The sequence below is a fragment of the Somniosus microcephalus genome, chromosome 6, assembly GCF_052327205.1.
Source record: "Somniosus microcephalus isolate GS21.2 chromosome 6, FLI_Smic_1.0, whole genome shotgun sequence".
In the NCBI taxonomy this organism is placed as follows: Eukaryota; Metazoa; Chordata; class Chondrichthyes; order Squaliformes; family Somniosidae; genus Somniosus; species Somniosus microcephalus.
This window is the reverse complement of record NC_140992.1, coordinates 76,084,583-76,102,054: the sequence shown is the minus strand read 5'-3', so window position 1 is coordinate 76,102,054 and position 17,472 is coordinate 76,084,583.

The following is a 17,472-nucleotide window of genomic DNA, read 5'->3' as shown; positions in this document are numbered from 1 at the left end:
TTCGTTAATTAAATACCAGGGTTATCATACTCTCAGGACATTGAAGTATATTTTTGGTGTGCCAGTTTCTTTGCTTGAGAAGATAAACAACTAAATAAGTATTGAGGTTCTTGAGATCAAAATTGACACAATGCTAAGTTAATATATAATAAATAGCAATGATAATACTGACTTAGATCTTTAAATTTAGATTCAATTTAACCTGAACTAAACTAGGTACATGTCATAACTAGGCCTTAATATTCCACTATATTCTAATCTCCTCTAAAATAAGTGGCTGCAGAGATAGTGGATGCATTGGTTGCAATATATCAAAATTCACTGGACTCTGGAGAGGTCCCAGTGGATTGGAAAACCACAAATGTAACACCCCTATTTAAGAAAGGAGGGAGACAGTAAGCAGGAAACTATAGACCAGTTAGCCTAACATCTGTCGTTGGGAAAATGCTGCAGTCCTTCATTAAGGAAGCAGTAGCAGGGCATTTGGAAAATCATAATGCAGTTAAGCAGAGTCAGCATGGTTTTATGAAAGGGAAATCATGTTTAACAAATTTGCTGGAGTTCTTTGAGAATGTAACGAGCAGGGTGGACAAAGGTGAGCCAATGGATGTGGTGTATTTGGATTTCCAGAAGGCATTCAATAAGGTGCCACATAAAAGGTTACTGCATAAGATAAGAGCTCATGGAATTTGGGGTAATACATTAGCATGGATAGAGAATTGGCTAACTAACAGAAAGCAGAGAGTCGGGATAAATGGGTCATTTTCCGGTTGGCAAACGGTAACTAGTGGGATGCCACAGGGATCGGTGCTGGGGCCTCAACTATCTACAATCTACATTAATGACTTGGATGAAGGGACCGAGTGTAATGTAGCCAAATTTGCAGATGATACAAAGATGGGTGGGAAAGCAAGTTGTGCAGAGGACTCAAAGAATCTGCAAAGGGATATAGACAGGCTAAGTGAATGGGCAAACATTTGGCAGATGGAGCATAATGTGGGAAAGTGTGAGGTTATCCACTTTGGCAGTAAAAATAAAAAAGCAAATTATTATTTAAATGGAGAGAGATTACAAAATGCTACAGTTCAGAGGGACCTGGGGTCCTTGTGCATGAAACACAAAAAGTTAGCATGCAGGTACAGCAAGTAATCAAAAAGGCAAATGGAACATTGGCCTTTATAGCAAGGGGGTTGGAGTATAAAAGCAGGTAAGTCCTGCTACAACTGTACAGGGTATTGGTGCGACCACACCTTGAGTACTGCATACAGTTTTGGTCTCCTTATTTAAGGAAAGATATACTTGCATTGGAGGCAGTTCAGAGACGATTCACTTGGTTAATTCCAGAGATGAGGGGATTGACTTATGATGAAAGGTTGAGCAGGTTGGGCCTATACTCATTGGAATTTAGAAGAATGAGAGGTGATCTTATTGAAACATATAAGATACTGAGGGGGCTCGACAAGGTAGGTGCAGAGAGGATGTTTCCCCTCGTGGGGAAGTCTAGAACTCGGGGGCGTAGTTTCAGAATAAAGGGTCGCCCTTTTAGAAATGAGATGAGGAGGAATTTCTTCTCTCAGAGGGTTGCAAATCTGTGGAATTCTCTGCCCCAGAGAGCTGTGGAGGCTGGGTCATTAAATACATTTAAGGTGGAGATAGACAGATTTTTTCAAGATAAGGGAGTGAAGGGTTATGGGGACTGGGCAGGGAAGTGGCTTTGAGCCCAAAATCAGCCATGATCTTATTGAATGGCAGAGCAGGCTCGAGGGGCCAAGTAGCCTATTCCTACTCCTATTTCTTATGCTCTTATGTTCTCTCACTCTGGAATCTAAATGTATGATTATTTCCCTGCTTACCTTTCATTATAGCCGAACACTGACTTCACATCTCCCACTTTTATCTCACTTATACAATTGGGCCTAGAAATTCACTAGCCTTAGCGCCGCTTTTGAGGCGCTAGAGGGACTAGCGCCAGAGTTATGGCCAGTTGAAAAATTCCCTGGGGCCCTAAAGTGGCGTTGCACCGGTAGCGCTGCGCCGGCACCGATGACGTCATCGGTGTGCGCAGCGTCCCGGTTGCCATGCCGACGGGCCCCAGCGCCGAAATTCAGTTGCGGCCGCCTCGCCCGTGGCAGCCGCAACTAAGACTCTGGCAACAGAGTCCAACATGTGTTTGCGCCGGCGCATTAAAGGCCCCGCGGTGGCCGGCCGCTTTCCCGCCGGCCGCCTGCCCGCAGCTCCCTCCCCGGACTTCTCCCCGCCGCCCCCCCCGGAACAGATGCAAGCCCGGCACTTGTCCGAGGTGCCGGGCTCATTTTTAAACAGATTTGCGCGGGCCGCGGCCGGGTGCAGGCAGCTCCTCCTGAACGAAAGGAGGAGGCCTGCACTTCCCCAGCCTGCCGCACCGCATCGGGTGCCGCAGCGCCGGAATTGCGGCGCTAAACGGCAGTTAGCGCCCTTTTCCAGGCGCTAAGACCCTTCAGTAGCGCCGGCAGCCGTTTGGGCGCGGCGCTACTGAATTTTTGGCGCGCGCAGGGGGACTTAGCGCCGGCACTAACTTCCGGCGCTAAAGCCCTGGCTAAGCCAAAACCCAATTTCTAGGCCTTGATCTTTAGCATTATAACTCCCTGCTTTTGTATTCTTATGAATTAATCAATCAATAAAATCCAAGCATATCCAAGCATATCTAGCATATCATCCTAGTATACAGGCATAGTCTACTATTCTCTACTTACTGCAGTTTCTAAATCTCCTTTACCAAAGCTCTGCATGCAGTGTTGCAATCTTTTGTCCCATTTAGTCCTAAAGCATATATTAAGCATAAAACCTACCACTAAACCCCTTCTACCTTACCTCATTATGGTGCCCTATCTTATGCTGATGGTCCAAGGGTACCTGAGTAGCATTTACACAAGTTGTACTTCTAATTATTTCTCAATTTCTTAGTATTAATCCTATTCCTACTAAGATTACCATCTATATTTAATTATATTTTACATACAACCAGATAGAATATTATTCAATTCCCCATCCCAAAATTGATTTTTATCCACCTTATCTAAGGGTTCCCTTCCACTTTTAAGCAGTATTATCTGGTGATGATAAACTGGCATTAATCTTATTTAGTTCTGGAAGTGGACAGAGAGATAGTCACCATTGATGGCTCTGAAGTTATGACAGAATGAACAATAATAATTTCATATCTCTTGCCTGCTGGAAAATGCATACAGAGTTGGTCCTAAACTGCAAAAGAGATCCAAATGTACCTATCTGACTAATGAAGTAATAATACTATCTGGGAAAAGGTCCAGGTGAGTCATGAAGTGTTCCACATGGTTTTAGATTTAGAGCCAACCATTTCTATAGTACCTATTACTGCGACAGCAACTTCAACGCTAACTTTCTATGATGTGCCTTCAAGGTTCCACCTGCTCATTATCTGCAGCATGGGTCTGCCTTCTGAGAGTGTTCAGCAGATTCTAACTGCAATTGTATAAAGAGCAGATACAGACATATCTGCCTCCCTGCAGACTACATGCAACAAGAGCAAACACAGCCGCAGTTCTGTGGTATTGTTGGATTTTCCAGGGTTTCTGGGTTGATTGCAATTATAGGTATACATATATTTTCAGAGAATGAGTCGCTTGACTAAATTAAAAAGGGTAGCATTCTAGGAACAGATTGCTCATGTATGATATCAAAAATATTATTAATGGATTGAATAAATTCCCCAAATCTTCTCCTTCATGAAAGATTGCCAGGTTCACTCCATTCCTTATGCCTTGTCATTGAACGCCAGAAAGAACAGCTTTATGTGTCTTTTTCTCAGCCTGTGTTAGAATCACCATTCATGGGTATCTGCATCTTTGATCCTGTACTTCTTTGGGTTGGTAGGTAGTATTTTAACATTTTTTAGGCCATTACAATGTTTCTGAGAAATTATTTTCTTTCTGAAAAGAGTGTAGATTATTTTGATGATAGTAACACACTGGTTTGATGGAGGGTGGGCATATTGCTTAGTGCCAACATTGTTTCTTGCTATTTAAATGCATCGTCCATTGTTAAATAAACTTCAGTCTCCATGAGCCACTTTTTTTCCCCTTGTCAGACATTGGACTTCTCATTTGCCAATAGCAACTTTTTTGTCTATTTATCTCGCACTTCACAATCAATAAATTACTTTTGAGGTGTAGCCATTGTTATGTAGACAAAAATAGGGCTTTGCATGTTATTAGGATACAAAATGCATGCAGGCCAAGAGACACAATCACAATATTATGATTGATAATATTGATCAAGTGCAGAGGGAAATAGCATTTTACCAGGTGGGATGATGGGATGGGTGAGGGGGGAGGGGCCTGAATAAAATTTGCTGCCAGTTACTGCTGGTACAAACTTTATCAAATAATCCATGAAAAATGTTGCTCCTGGAACTAGCTCCTCTTTATGTCGACATAATCTGTTCCAGTTACTCACAATGCACCATTCAGTACATTTTAAAAGATTTAAGTTAACCGTAATATATTGGGGGGGGGGAAGAATTCCTCTGGGTTTCTCCCGCCTTGCTGCCGTAACTTTGTGAGGAGTTCAGCGGAAAACCCACTTACACGTGTAAACCGGGTTTCAACTGAACTTCCTCCGAAGTTCTGGCAGTGGAGCAGGAGAAACCCCGAGAAAATTCACCCCCTAGCTGCAATTGATACAATCTCATTGCAGGAGGATGGAATCTGTTGATAGTTTAAGTTTTTTTTTAAATGGCAAAATCCTCAATGAACTAAAAGCTAGCTTTACCCAGCTTGAACAAACACTATGTGGGTTTAATGAAGCGCCTGCCTTTACAATGGATCTTTAAATTTGGAATCTTAAAACACTGCCTAAAATGAAAGGAACATTAAAAAAAAAATTCCAAGAGCAACTCATATTTTTCCCATTCAGAATTATCATTTTGCAATAATCAGCCAACTGGAAAAAGTGGCCAGAAGCACTTCTGCTCTTGACTCAAGTGCTGCTCTGTAATTGGTCAGTAGTGTTCTATTTGGATAGGTTAACAGAGATGGGGTTCAAGGAGGCTGTACCTGGCAACCTGATGAAGGCGGCTGATATAACTGGCAGATTAGAAGCTGTTTTTAGTGAAGGTTACAGCCTGTAGCTGGAAGCTGGGATAAATTACCCAAAGAGTTATGCCACTTTATTACTCACAAATGATTTTAAGAAGTTCCCAGTAGAACATGTGTTTCATTCCATCTTTTGTAAGTACATGTTTAGTAAACTAATGAAGCAACTGGAAAACAAATTTGCTTAAATTTACTGATGTGTTTAATAACAAACACATCAACATGTTGTTCTGCATTGTGAATGTTCATGGCAGGGCTAGCTGTCAGTTAAAGAAACATGTTTTTTTTTAAATGTCCACTAAAATAAATCCAACAACTGCACGACTGACACTGATGGGAGAGTTTCTAAATCTTTTATGAGCTTTGTGAAATATCCTGTTTGTTCAGCAGTTTGGTTCTTGTTATTCTTAATTTTGTTCTGAAATGTTGCTTGCAAGGTAGTAAATTGTCAGAGACAGATGCAATCTGCCACGGAGCTATAAGTAGCATGACTTCAAGCTAACTGCATAGCAGCCTCAACAATTATTCCCTGCATTATGTTCCTTTTAGTTCAGTCACCAATCAACGATTAAGAAGCACATACAGAAGGTTCAGCCATGTTGTCAGTTACAACCAATGAGACGTTAGGCTATCTTTATTGATAAAAAATATTAATTAAATTATGATGATGGAGGTTGAAGGTGAAGAATGGCTGTAATGAGCTGAAATTGTTGATACAGCGTGTGTTTGTATTGTGCCGGTTTCACAATTGCTTTACAGTTTCATGAAATAATATTCATCTGCTGACAGAGGCACAGTGAAAGGTCTATGCTCAGGTTTCCTCTTGCTGTCAGATCCTCTGTGATAATGGATGTCTGCACTCATATTCTACCACCAGGGGTCATTGAACATTTCACCTTCTTTCTGATCAGTGAATATCAGCACTGACATATTTACTTCCTAACCACTGCCTGCTCTCTTGTACTCTACTATTCTGTTTAATTTTAGGTAATCGCTTTTAAAATGTCCTTAATATCTTTGCTTGTGAGTACTCAAAAAATATGAATGGGCATTATGCATTGCATGAGACAGTTTGCACTTTTATTACTAGTCATCGCCTCTTTGCATCTCCCAGCACGTTTCTAGAATTTCCGTGTTATTATAGTGGCATATCATATATAGTAAACATTCAAATGTAAACTATTAAATGTAGAATTTTACCCATATGAAACTTGAGCACATAATCTAAGCTGACACTTCAGTGCAGTAGTGTGTGGCGATGCCGTCTTTTGGATGAGACGTTAAACCAAGGCCCCTTCTGTCCTCTCAGGTGGACATAAAAGATCGCATGGAATTATTTTGAAGACGAGCAGGAGAGTTCCCCTGATGTCCTGGCCAATGTTTATCCCTCAACCAACATCATTAAAACAGATTATCTGGTCATTATCTCATTGCTGTTTGTAGAACCTTAGTGCACTCAAATTGGCTGCTGCGTTTTCTACATTACAACAGTGACTACACTTCAAAAGTATTTTATTGACTGTAAAACACTTTGGGACATCTAAGGTCATGAAAGGTGCCACATAATTGCAAGTTCTTTCTTTTCTTTTATGTGGATAAAAATTGAATACCTTCTCTTCCTTTATGTTCTTTTCAAGATGATCTGGACAGGTTACGTGGCACCATGGACACTGGCATTGCCTGGGCAGAACACAGAGAGGAAAACGTGGTAATGCTTAATGCCCAGGTGGTGAAAACGAAAATCTACCCCTACCTATATTCTTTATATGTTTGTACATATGCCTATGTGAAAATGAGAGTGCAGGGGTACAAGACATAAGAACTGGACAGTACTAGTCCACAGCTTGGAGGAATCCTATAGCTCACCTTCTCTTACCTCCTCAATACTCTTTTATAGGCAATTGTCAGGGCTGGCTTCTTCCAACGTAACAAATGGAAAGAAACTCCAACAGGTTCTGTAAAGGATGGGTAACCCTCTCTGCCAGATTTTCCTCTTTGCACTCCATCCAGACAATGCTTAATATCCAAGTGGAAAAGACAAGAGTCTACCGCATAGTATTTTGTACCATGAAATCTGTTACAATGTTTTCTGGAGATAGCATTGTAACATTAGTCACTTTTCAGTAGGCCTAGAACAGCAGTCTGCCAGCACTGGCAGGGGGACAGGACAAAACAACACCTCACAGCACCCCCTGTCACTCCTAGCAACCTTTGTAAGTACAGGTACCAGCACTGATACACACATCCCAGAAAATGCATTTAGTCAGTGTGAGGAGGTAGCGCCAGGTGAGTCATAATGCAGTGTGAAGAGCAGCAAGTGGTGGTACTGGAGGAGGAGCAGGAACTTGCTGGCCAGATAGCTAACTTTTACCAAAGAAGAAATCAACAAATTAATAATAAAATTTTGCAGTGTTTATTGCTTATTCATCTACCTGCCCGTACAAAATGGAAATTCAAAGTTGCTAGAGCCTGAGCTGTTAATGAAAGTGCTTTGAAAAAGTCCTGCCTAAAACCAGAAAGAAGGATTTGCACTTCTTTTATGGTGCTTCCTTTTCTTTTCATTTAACTGTTGAGTGACCTTTGTGACAACTGTTGTCAAACTGCCATTCTTGCCACAGTTTTATTAAAAGTAGCACAAAGGATTTCCCGATAGGAAGGTCCTTGTACTTGTGTATTTTTTTGAACAAAAGGAGGGCCAATAAAGAGAGAGATTAACATCTTTCAAGTCCTCTGGACCTCCCAAAGTACTTCACAGCCAATTAAGTACTTTTTGAAGTGTAGTCACTCTTCTAGTGTAGGCAAATACAGCAGCTAATTTGTGCATAACAAGGTCCCACAAGCAGCAATGAGATAAATAATCAGATAATCTGTTTCTGATGTTGGTAGAGGGATAAATATTGGCCAGGACACTGAGAGAACTCTCCTGTTCTTCTTTAAATGGTGCCATAGGATCTTTTACATCCACCTTGAGATTGCAGCCGTGAACATTGGTTTCACATTCCATCCGAAAGACAGCACCTCCAACAGTGCAGCACTCCCTCAGAACTGCACTGCAGCATTAGTCTAGATGATATGCTCAAGTGTCTGGAGTAGTGTTTGAAACCAAAACCTTCTAACTCAGAGGCATTTGTTGGCACTGTCGCAGCTGCATTTTGAGAATGAGGCACAGGTGCCTCAGTAGATCAGTGGAGCATTGCTTCAGCAGGCTGTAATTCACAAGGGAAAGTGTGTTTAAGTTGCATGCTGGAAAGCAAGCTGCAGCCAAACTCATCCATAGGTATAGCACTCCAGTAACTGAATGTAACAGAAGCTCACTATGCCTCTGGATCATTTCAAAGTGCCACTAACAATATCTGCTCCATTAGGTAATCTGCAGTGTATAGATTTATAAAGTTAGTGATGGATACCTTGTTTGCTGAGGCAAATAATTTCATCTCCAGCCCAATGGACAAATGGGAGCAATGTGAAAGGACTGTAGCATTTTAAAGCAGCATGATTTTTGAAGTCCCAGGGGATTATAAATTGTACGTGTGGTCCTACATGCTCCATTGCTCAATGCTACTACCTACATGAATCATAAAGGACTCCACTCTCTGAACGTTCAGCTTGCTTGCAATCACAGGATTATGCAGTCATGCTTGCTTCATAGGCAGCTATCATGATGCTTTCATTTTAAGGCAAGCCATCATCAAAATTTGGCTCATGTGGCAGGGTGCTCATGGTTAATCTCATGGCATCAGAAGACAGCAGCTGAAAACAGGTATGAGGTTCATGCTTTGATCAGAGCAACAATAGAGAATCTCACTTGCATGTTGAAACAGTGGCTCAGAAATTCGGGTCTCCACAGGTGAGTGCGCACGGGGTACTCACCCGTAGGCCCAATGGAAGTGCCGCTTTCCTGCATGCACTGTGCATGCACAGGAAACCGGCACTTCCGTTCCCCTGAACGAAGGGGTTCAGAGGTCGAATGCGTGCACAGGAGACGCTGCGCGTGCACATCGAACTTACGTTTTTTTTGCAGGTTTTCCCGGGAGGGTAAGTCTCCAGAAGTTACACATTTAAAAAGCAGTCGCAAGGCCTGCTTTTTACAAGGTAAGTGGTGAATTAATTAAAATTAAAACATTTTTTCCACAGGTTTATTATTTTTAAATACTTTAAAGAAAGTTAAGTTTATTTTTAGCCCCGTTAAAAAATAAAATTATTTTTTTCAAATATTTAAATTATTGTTTAAAATAGTTATTTCATGTAATTTATAGTTTATTTGAAAAATGTGATGTTTTTTTTAATTTATTTGACGATTTCATGATGTTTTGGGGCTTATAGTATTTATAAGTTTGACAGCCCTTCCTCTCAAACTTATGAATGAAGCATTCCCTGTTACCATTGGCTCTCCATGGCCCACGTGATCCCAGGGGACGCATTGAACTAATTGTGTCCCTGGGATACGCAAGCACTGCGTGCCAGCAGTTGGAGGAGGCCCAGGATCGGAATCCCACTCGGGCCCACAGCTCAACGGCCGGCGTGGTAGGTAAGTGCAGGTCGGAGGCTTGCACCCGCGGGAAGCCTCCGACCTGAATTTCTGGGCCAGTGTTTCAGGTCCTTGGGCAGGTCTGGGAGTATCTGGCAGTGCAGCCGCTCTAAGGTGCCAAAGATCCTGGTGATCTATTGCATGTTGCACAGTTTTGCCCCACAAAGGGGCATCTCCATGGAAGATCCTGAGGACAAAGATACCCAGCCACAGGAAGGGAACCAGCACAAAGAGCAGGAGAAAATGAAAGAGGCCATGGAAGCATATCCATTGTCGGCTGCGAGCGCTATTCCTGCAGGAAATCTATACCTAATGTGAAAATACTTTATTAACAGTCTTGACTTGTCTACATCTTCCCAAAACTCCCATTCTTGCCAGCTGCTGAAACATAATTTAAAACAATAGAAACAAGTATTCTCTTTAGGATTGACGAGGTTCTTACCCCCAGCAGCAGGTTCCTAATATTGATCAGCTGCAGGCTGTGCCATGTCTGCAACTGTGTGGTCAGCTTGGCCCTGTGTGCTTCCTGGCATCTGTGCAGCCATTGGAGTGTCCTGGTTTGTTGTCATTCTGAGAGACAGTACCACCATTCATACCCATTGCAGTCATGACCCTGCTGCTGAGCACTCGCTCACCAGGGCCACGGAACACTGTGCCCACAGACCTAATGACATCAATGACACCATGAGAATCTCAGGGTTCTTTCCAGTCGATTCCCAAAGCTATTTAAGGAGGAAGAAATAGCCTGTGCTACTCTTAAATTCCAGACCTTTTTGGATAGGTCTGAGCATTGGGAAAGAAACATTGACTTCCAGATCCTTAAGCTGATCAGCTGATTTGGGACACTACCTGACACTCCAGGGACCAGGTTTCAGCTCCTCCTCTACAACCATCTGCCGCTGCTCACTCGTGCTTTGTTGCTCATCCAGTGTGCTCCCCTCTAACTCGCTGTCTAAATCCCTCAGGGTGGATGTATCCGAGTTAGTGCAAGGGATGGAGAGGCTGATCATGTGTGTTAGGAAGGGCTAATGTGGCTGCATTTAATGGGCCCTACTTAGCTTCCTGAGGAATACTTCGAGAAACAGAAGAGCAATTGATATTGCAATCGTGTCCTTATTAGCAATCTTCACCTATAGCTTGCAGTGGAAAGACTGATATAGTAGAGAGCTTCAGTATATATTTAGTCTTCAGTGATTGAATGAGAGGATAGGATGAGAGAAAAAGGAGAAGGTTGCAAAGAATCCTGAGCTGGGATCAGTCCTCCTACTTAATCATCTCCAAACCTCTTTCTGGCCTCTGTCCTGAGGATTTGCAAGGCTTTCTGCTGATATGGGATGAATGTTAGATGTTCTCCTGTGTTTGCTCTCTCTTTTGCTATGGGCTTTCTTCGCCTGCAACCAAATGGGAGAAGTAAGGTGTAGCAATTATCCAAAAGATATATAGTGATACCCAAGTGTCAGCATTCAGTCCACAGTGAGTATGAGGAATGTCCCTATATCATCACATGGGAGGCTGATTGCATGCAAGGTGTAAGGCAGGCCCAAGTCTACCCTGAGTCATTGCAGCATTCTAAGACAGTGTGAAGAGAAGGTAATTGTAATTGCCATGGGTGCTTAGCACACTGGACTAATGGAAGATAACCTTGCCTGCCCTGGTTAGGTCATTAAATATCAGGTTTATTTCCATCAGGTGGGTAGTATATAGTATAGTTATCATGTCATTCAAGCTGTTACCCACCTACCTGTCTCATCATTCTGTCTGCTTGGGAATCCTGCATCGCTCTGTCCTAAACCTCCTGTGCTTCACTTTCTACAGCATAAGTTCTATGGCTCCATCTGAAAAATGGGATGTTCTCCATAATGCTGAATTTCTTTCAGCCTTTGAGAACCACCAAAGAAGCTTGCTGTGTTGAAAAGCCACAAGCAACAAGGTTTGCTCTTTCAATTGCTGCAGACCCTTAAATCCTGAAGCAGCACCTGTTTTCCTCCCAAATAGTGAGCTCCTCAAGAATGTAGCTTAATACACCAGCAGAAATCCATTAAAAGCTTGTTGAAATGATCCTATCATTCCAAATAGGCTCGGCAGGCAACCATATGGCAAATGCAGAGAAAGTGGGTAAAGTAACCATTTAAATATTTTTGATGCACTCTGGATCCTTACTGAGACTATGATATGAAATGTTAGCAAGCATTATAGCACACAAAATTCGGCTGATGGAAAATTGCAGCCAGAAGAAATCAGGCACAAAACATGTCTCCTGCTACCTCCAATTTTCTGATCCCCTTTGCGCCCATTCTGCACTCCCAAAACCAATGCAGATGATCCAAAAATCTATCCTATAAGTTTCAAACATCAGAAAACATGGTCACTTGAACGTCAAACAGAGCTCTTGTGTTACAGTGACACTACAGACAGCATCACTAGGCCTGTACTTGCAACATGACGCAGTGAATAGGTCAATTTTAAGAAAACTGCTGCAGTGACCTAGAAATGCTGTTCTTTCTTCATTTGTATCGAAACTTTTTTTTGCCTTCTCATCCCATATTTTGGGTTGCTATTTTTTCAAGCTGTTGGACTGCCTCCACAAGGTTGTATTGGAACTGTGCCAGTGTGTATGAGGAGGAATCTTCAAATGAAGCACATTGAATAATTATGGTAAAGTTTGTTATATATTACAGTTGATAATTTATTTTATAATATTACATGAGTAATTTTCTGTTCTTTTGTGTCTTTTTTTTTGTTGGGACGAATACAAATCTAAAACCTGAGAAAGAATCAGTTCAGCAAGCCACCTATTTAATATCTTGCTTCTGACACTTTAAGCTACATTCTTGCAGCAGTTGACTATTTGTCCATATCAATAATGAAATCCCATGAGATTTACTGCAGAAAAATGACAGAGCTAGTGAAAAGGGATGGGAATTTGTGCATGAGCCTGACTAGGTGGCAAAGTCCTGGAACATCAAAGGCTGAAACGAGCAAAACCTGAAGCATTTATCATGGTTAGAGTGTGGAAGTGAGTAGGAATGAGAAACATTTATATCTGCTAAGGTCTTAAGTGTCCTTAGAGCCATTGAATGAATCAGAACCAGAAGTACCCTTCAGGGCCTGAAACATCTGTTAAGGCACTGACAACGACGGAGTCAAATTTGGAGTATGTATTGGGGGCGGGGGAGGTGTGAATTTTGTTAAGCACTATTTTGAATCAGGAGTATTCCTTCTAACCTGGAACATCTGTTATGTAAATTAGTGCATTGGAACCTAGAGCACCACTAGGGATACAAATCAGTCTGCAGCTAAATGTCCCTAAATTTTCAGGATTAAGAGGAGCTGAACCCAGTCTGTAGGATAAATGTGTATGAACTATAATGGGGCTAGTGCTGCGGATTATGCTACACAAGGTGCCACACAAAAGATTATTGCTTAAGATAAAAAATCACGGGATTGGGGGTAATAATCTGGCATGGATAGAGGATTGGCTATCTAACAGAAGGCAGAGAGTTGGGATAAATGGTTCATTCTCAGACTGGCAATCAGTAACTAGTGGTGTTCCGCAGGGGTCAGTGCTGGGTCCCCAACTCTTTACAATCTATATTAACGATTTGGAGGAGGGGACCGAGTGTAACATATCAAAGTTTGCAGATGATACTAAGATGGAAGGGAAAGTAGTGAGTGAGGAGGACATAAAAAACCTGCAAGGGGACATAGACAGGCTAAGTAAGTGGGCAGAGATTTGGCAGATGGAATACAATACTGGAAAGTGTGAGGTTATGCACTTTGGCAGGAAAAATCGTAGAGCAAGTTATTATCTTAATGGCAAGAAACTGGAAAGTACTGAAGTACAAAGGGATCTGGGGGTCCTGGTGCACGAAACTCAAAAGGTTAGTATGCAGGTGCAGCAAGTGATTAAGAAGGCCAATGGAATGTTGGCTTTCATTGCTAGGGGGATAGAATATAAAAATAGGGAGGTATTGCTTCAGTTGTACAAGGTATTGGTGAGACCGCACCTGGAATACTGCGTACAGTTTTGGTGTCCATACTTAAGAAAGGACATACTTGCTCTCGAGTCGGTACAAAGAAGGTTCACTCGGTTAATCCCGGGGATGAGGGGATGGACATATGAGGAGAGGTTGAGTAGATTGGGACTCTACTCATTGGAGTTCAGAAGAATGAGAGGCGATCTTATTGAAACATATAAGATTGTGAAGGGGTTGGATCGGGTGGATGCGGGGAAGATGTTCCCGATGATGGGTGAAACTAGAACTAGGGGGCATAGTCTTAGAATACGGGGCTGCTCTTTCAAAACTGAGATGAGGAGGAACTACTTCACTCAGAGGGTGGTAGGTCCATGGAATATGCTGCCCCAAAAAGCTGTAGAAGCTACATCATTACATAAATTTAAAACAGAAATAGACAGTTTCCTAGAAGTAAAGGGAATTAAAGGTTACGGGGAGCGGGCAGGAAATTGGACAGGAGTTTAGGTTCGGATCGGTCATGGCCCTGTGGGTAGCGGAGCGGGCCCAGGGGCCGTGTAGCCTGATCCTGCTCCTATTTCGTGTGTCTAATTCTGTTAGATTCAGGAGATGGTTCTGGGATAGTGGATTGGCAGTTAGGATCAGATCAGCCATGATCTTATTGAATGGCGGAGCAGGCTCGAGGGGCCGATTGGCCTACTCCTGCTCCTATTTCTTATGTTCTTATGTTCTTGTACCTTGACGATTCTTAGCATGCTGTTAGGAACATTAAGGATTAAATCATTAGTGTAGAAATAGTAGCAAAGGTTGCAGTATTAAGAGATAAGGAAGACAGGTAAACTGAAATAAGAACATGTAAAAAAAAACGTATTATCACATGGTTTGTCACATGGTTTAGTATGAGCATACTCAGTTCGCTCTGGCCTTGTAAACACGCACATTGATAAGCAGCTCATTGTGTCTCTCTCCTTCATTTGTTCTACCCACATATATTACATTTTGACAACGAGAGTGGGATCCCAAAGCCATTTTTAGGGATTATGGAAGGACACAGTGTTCAACCTTTGAGTGGAAAAGTTTAAGGTGTGACACCTAAACTGAATTTTTGTGATGTTTTACTGTTAATGCTCATGCAGAATCGTCTGTGATTCGCCTTTGTGTGTATGTATACACAGCAACAGCAGCGTTGGTTCTCAAAGGTACACAGGTAGCGTGCTGAGTCACTGTTTGACGGGATCGGAACAATCATGGCCGCGCCTATGGGGTTCATCAGAAGCCTCGGCATGTATGACCAAGCGCGTGAACCATTCAGTTCTTACATTGAGCGGATGGTTATGTTTATTAAGGCCAATTAACATTATTGATCCCAAAGATGCAGATGAGAATGTTCAAGCTCAAAATATAGTAATTTGTGAACGGAAGAAAGCAATTTTTCTAACGGAGATCAGGCCAGATGTCTACAGAATGTTGACAAACCTACTCGTGCCAGGAAAAGTGAAGGATGTGTCGTTTGAAGACATTGTTAAGAAACTTGAGGACCATTTCTGTTGTGTATGTACCTTTAAGAGAATAACTGGTCTCAGACTGCAGTACCGGCAATGACCACCCCTGTATAAAAGGCGCTAGTGAGCCTCTGTAGTTTTAGTTTCCCGATTGACTTCATTCAGTAAAGGCTTGTTTTGTTTAACTCCTGCTGTCCGTGTCTCAATCATTCACAGACATAATACTGGCGACGAGCAGATACGAACTTACCTACAGTCTGCACCACCTCCTGGGATCCATGCCTGCAGCGAAGTGAGCAGAGGTTGAGGCCATAAGGAAGAAAGAAGCAGTAGAAACGTGTGTCGACCGTGGGCATCCACCCCTGTGTTAGCTGAGTTGAAGATTGCTGGAGAAGCTGTCGAAAGCAGGGCCTGGTTCCTGTCGACGGTGCTTCAGCTAATCGGGCTGGTGGCAGGTAGTACACTGATCCTTCCTGGGCTGCGGCGTTCGCGAACTCGAGCGGGTGGCTTGCAACGGGGCCGAGCAGCGTTGTCGGGAAGAGGAGAGAGAGAGGGTGGAGCACACAGGGCGCGGCCGGTGCTACGAAGCCGGGCTGCGTATAGACCCGAGAAGAGGGAGGCAAGAGTCCCACAGGGTTGTTCCACGACGGGAAAATAATAAAAAAAGAAATACTAAACGCGCAAGAAACCGCGAGGAGCTGCAGGTTGCAACGGGAACAGTGGAAAGCAGCGCTAGCAACAGCGGGGAAGAAGGCAAAGCGCGGGAGGCACCATCTTAATCAGCGGGGAAGAAGGCAAAGAGCGGGAGGCGCCATTTTGTTAAATCGGGGAAGAAGGCAAAGTGCGGGAGGCGCCATTTTAGATTTTCAAGATGCCGAAGACTGGCTGTATCACTGCCTTTGATAATACAATAGAGGACTGGACCACGTATGTGGAAAGAGTCGAGGTATATTGCGAGGCAAACGAAATAGCCGATGAGAAAAAGGCATCGGTATTGCTAAACTTAATGGGTGCTAGAACGTACGGCCTATTGCGGGACCTGATTACTCCAGCCAAACCGAAGGCGAAGAGTTTTAACGAAATTGTTGCTGTCCTACAGTAACACCTAAACCCTGCACCGCTGTTGATAGCAGAAAGATTTAAATTCCACAGGAGAACTCAGCATAAAGATGAGAGCAATGCTGAGTACCTTACGGAACTACGCAAGCTATCAAAGCACTGCCAGTTCGGAGCAGGACTGGCAGATACCCTACGGGACAAATTTGTCTGTGGACTCCTGAGTGAAGGAACACAGAAGAAGTTACTCTCAGAGAAAGAGCTGACGCTAGATAAGGCTTTCAGTGTGGCAGTATCATACAAAGCAGCAGCCAGGGGAGCTGCGGAAATTCAACAAAAGCCACAGGAATACGGCACCCACGAAATGACACGGGGATTTGCAAAATGTTATCGCTGCGGCAGAACTAACCATGACCAGAAGGACTGCTGGTCCAAAGACAAAATATGCAGGCAATGCGGAAAGATGGGACACATTGCACGAGTTTGCAGGTCTGGGAAGAAGACCAGCGACAACAAAAAGGCTACTAAGGAACCGTACTAGAAAGTACAAAAGATGACGGACAGTAGTTCCGAAGACCAGATGAGCGATAGTGAATCCGGGAACAGGAGACTAAGCTGTCTCAAACTTCACAATGTAATCGCAAAAGAGGATCACCGAACCATTTGGGTCACCCTCACGATAGCAGGGTCCCAAGTTAAAATGGAATTGGATACAGGATCAGCGCTAACCGTCATGAATCGACGAGACTACGAGCGGCTATTCTCACACATACCCTTGAGAGAGACATCCATCGTCTTGACGACGTATATGGGGCAAAAACTATACCTCAGAGGAAAAATAAGGGTGCCTGTCGAATACAACGGCAAGAAAATACGGAAATTGTATCTCTACATACTGCAAAATGGTGCACCGCCGTTATTGGGACGTGAATGGATCAGGAAGATAAGCTTAGATTGGCACTCCATTCATGCAGTGATGGTGGACGGTAAAAAAGATGACGACATCACTCCTGGACGATTGTCAACAATCTTAGCTAACGCCAAAGAGGTATTTCAACAAGAACTGGGCACTCTTAAAGGCGTAACCCCCTCGATAAAAATAGAAGAGAATGCAATTCCCAAGTTTTTCAAAGCAAGACCGGTACCATATGCAATTCACCCAGCCGTCGAGGCAGAGCTGGAGAATCTGGAGAAGGCAGGCATGTTGTCTAAGGTCGACTGGAGCGAGTGGGCGACACCCATCGTTCCTGTCATGAAGAAAACGTTAAGCAATAAGTCTGAGGAGCCAAGGAAGGTTCGCA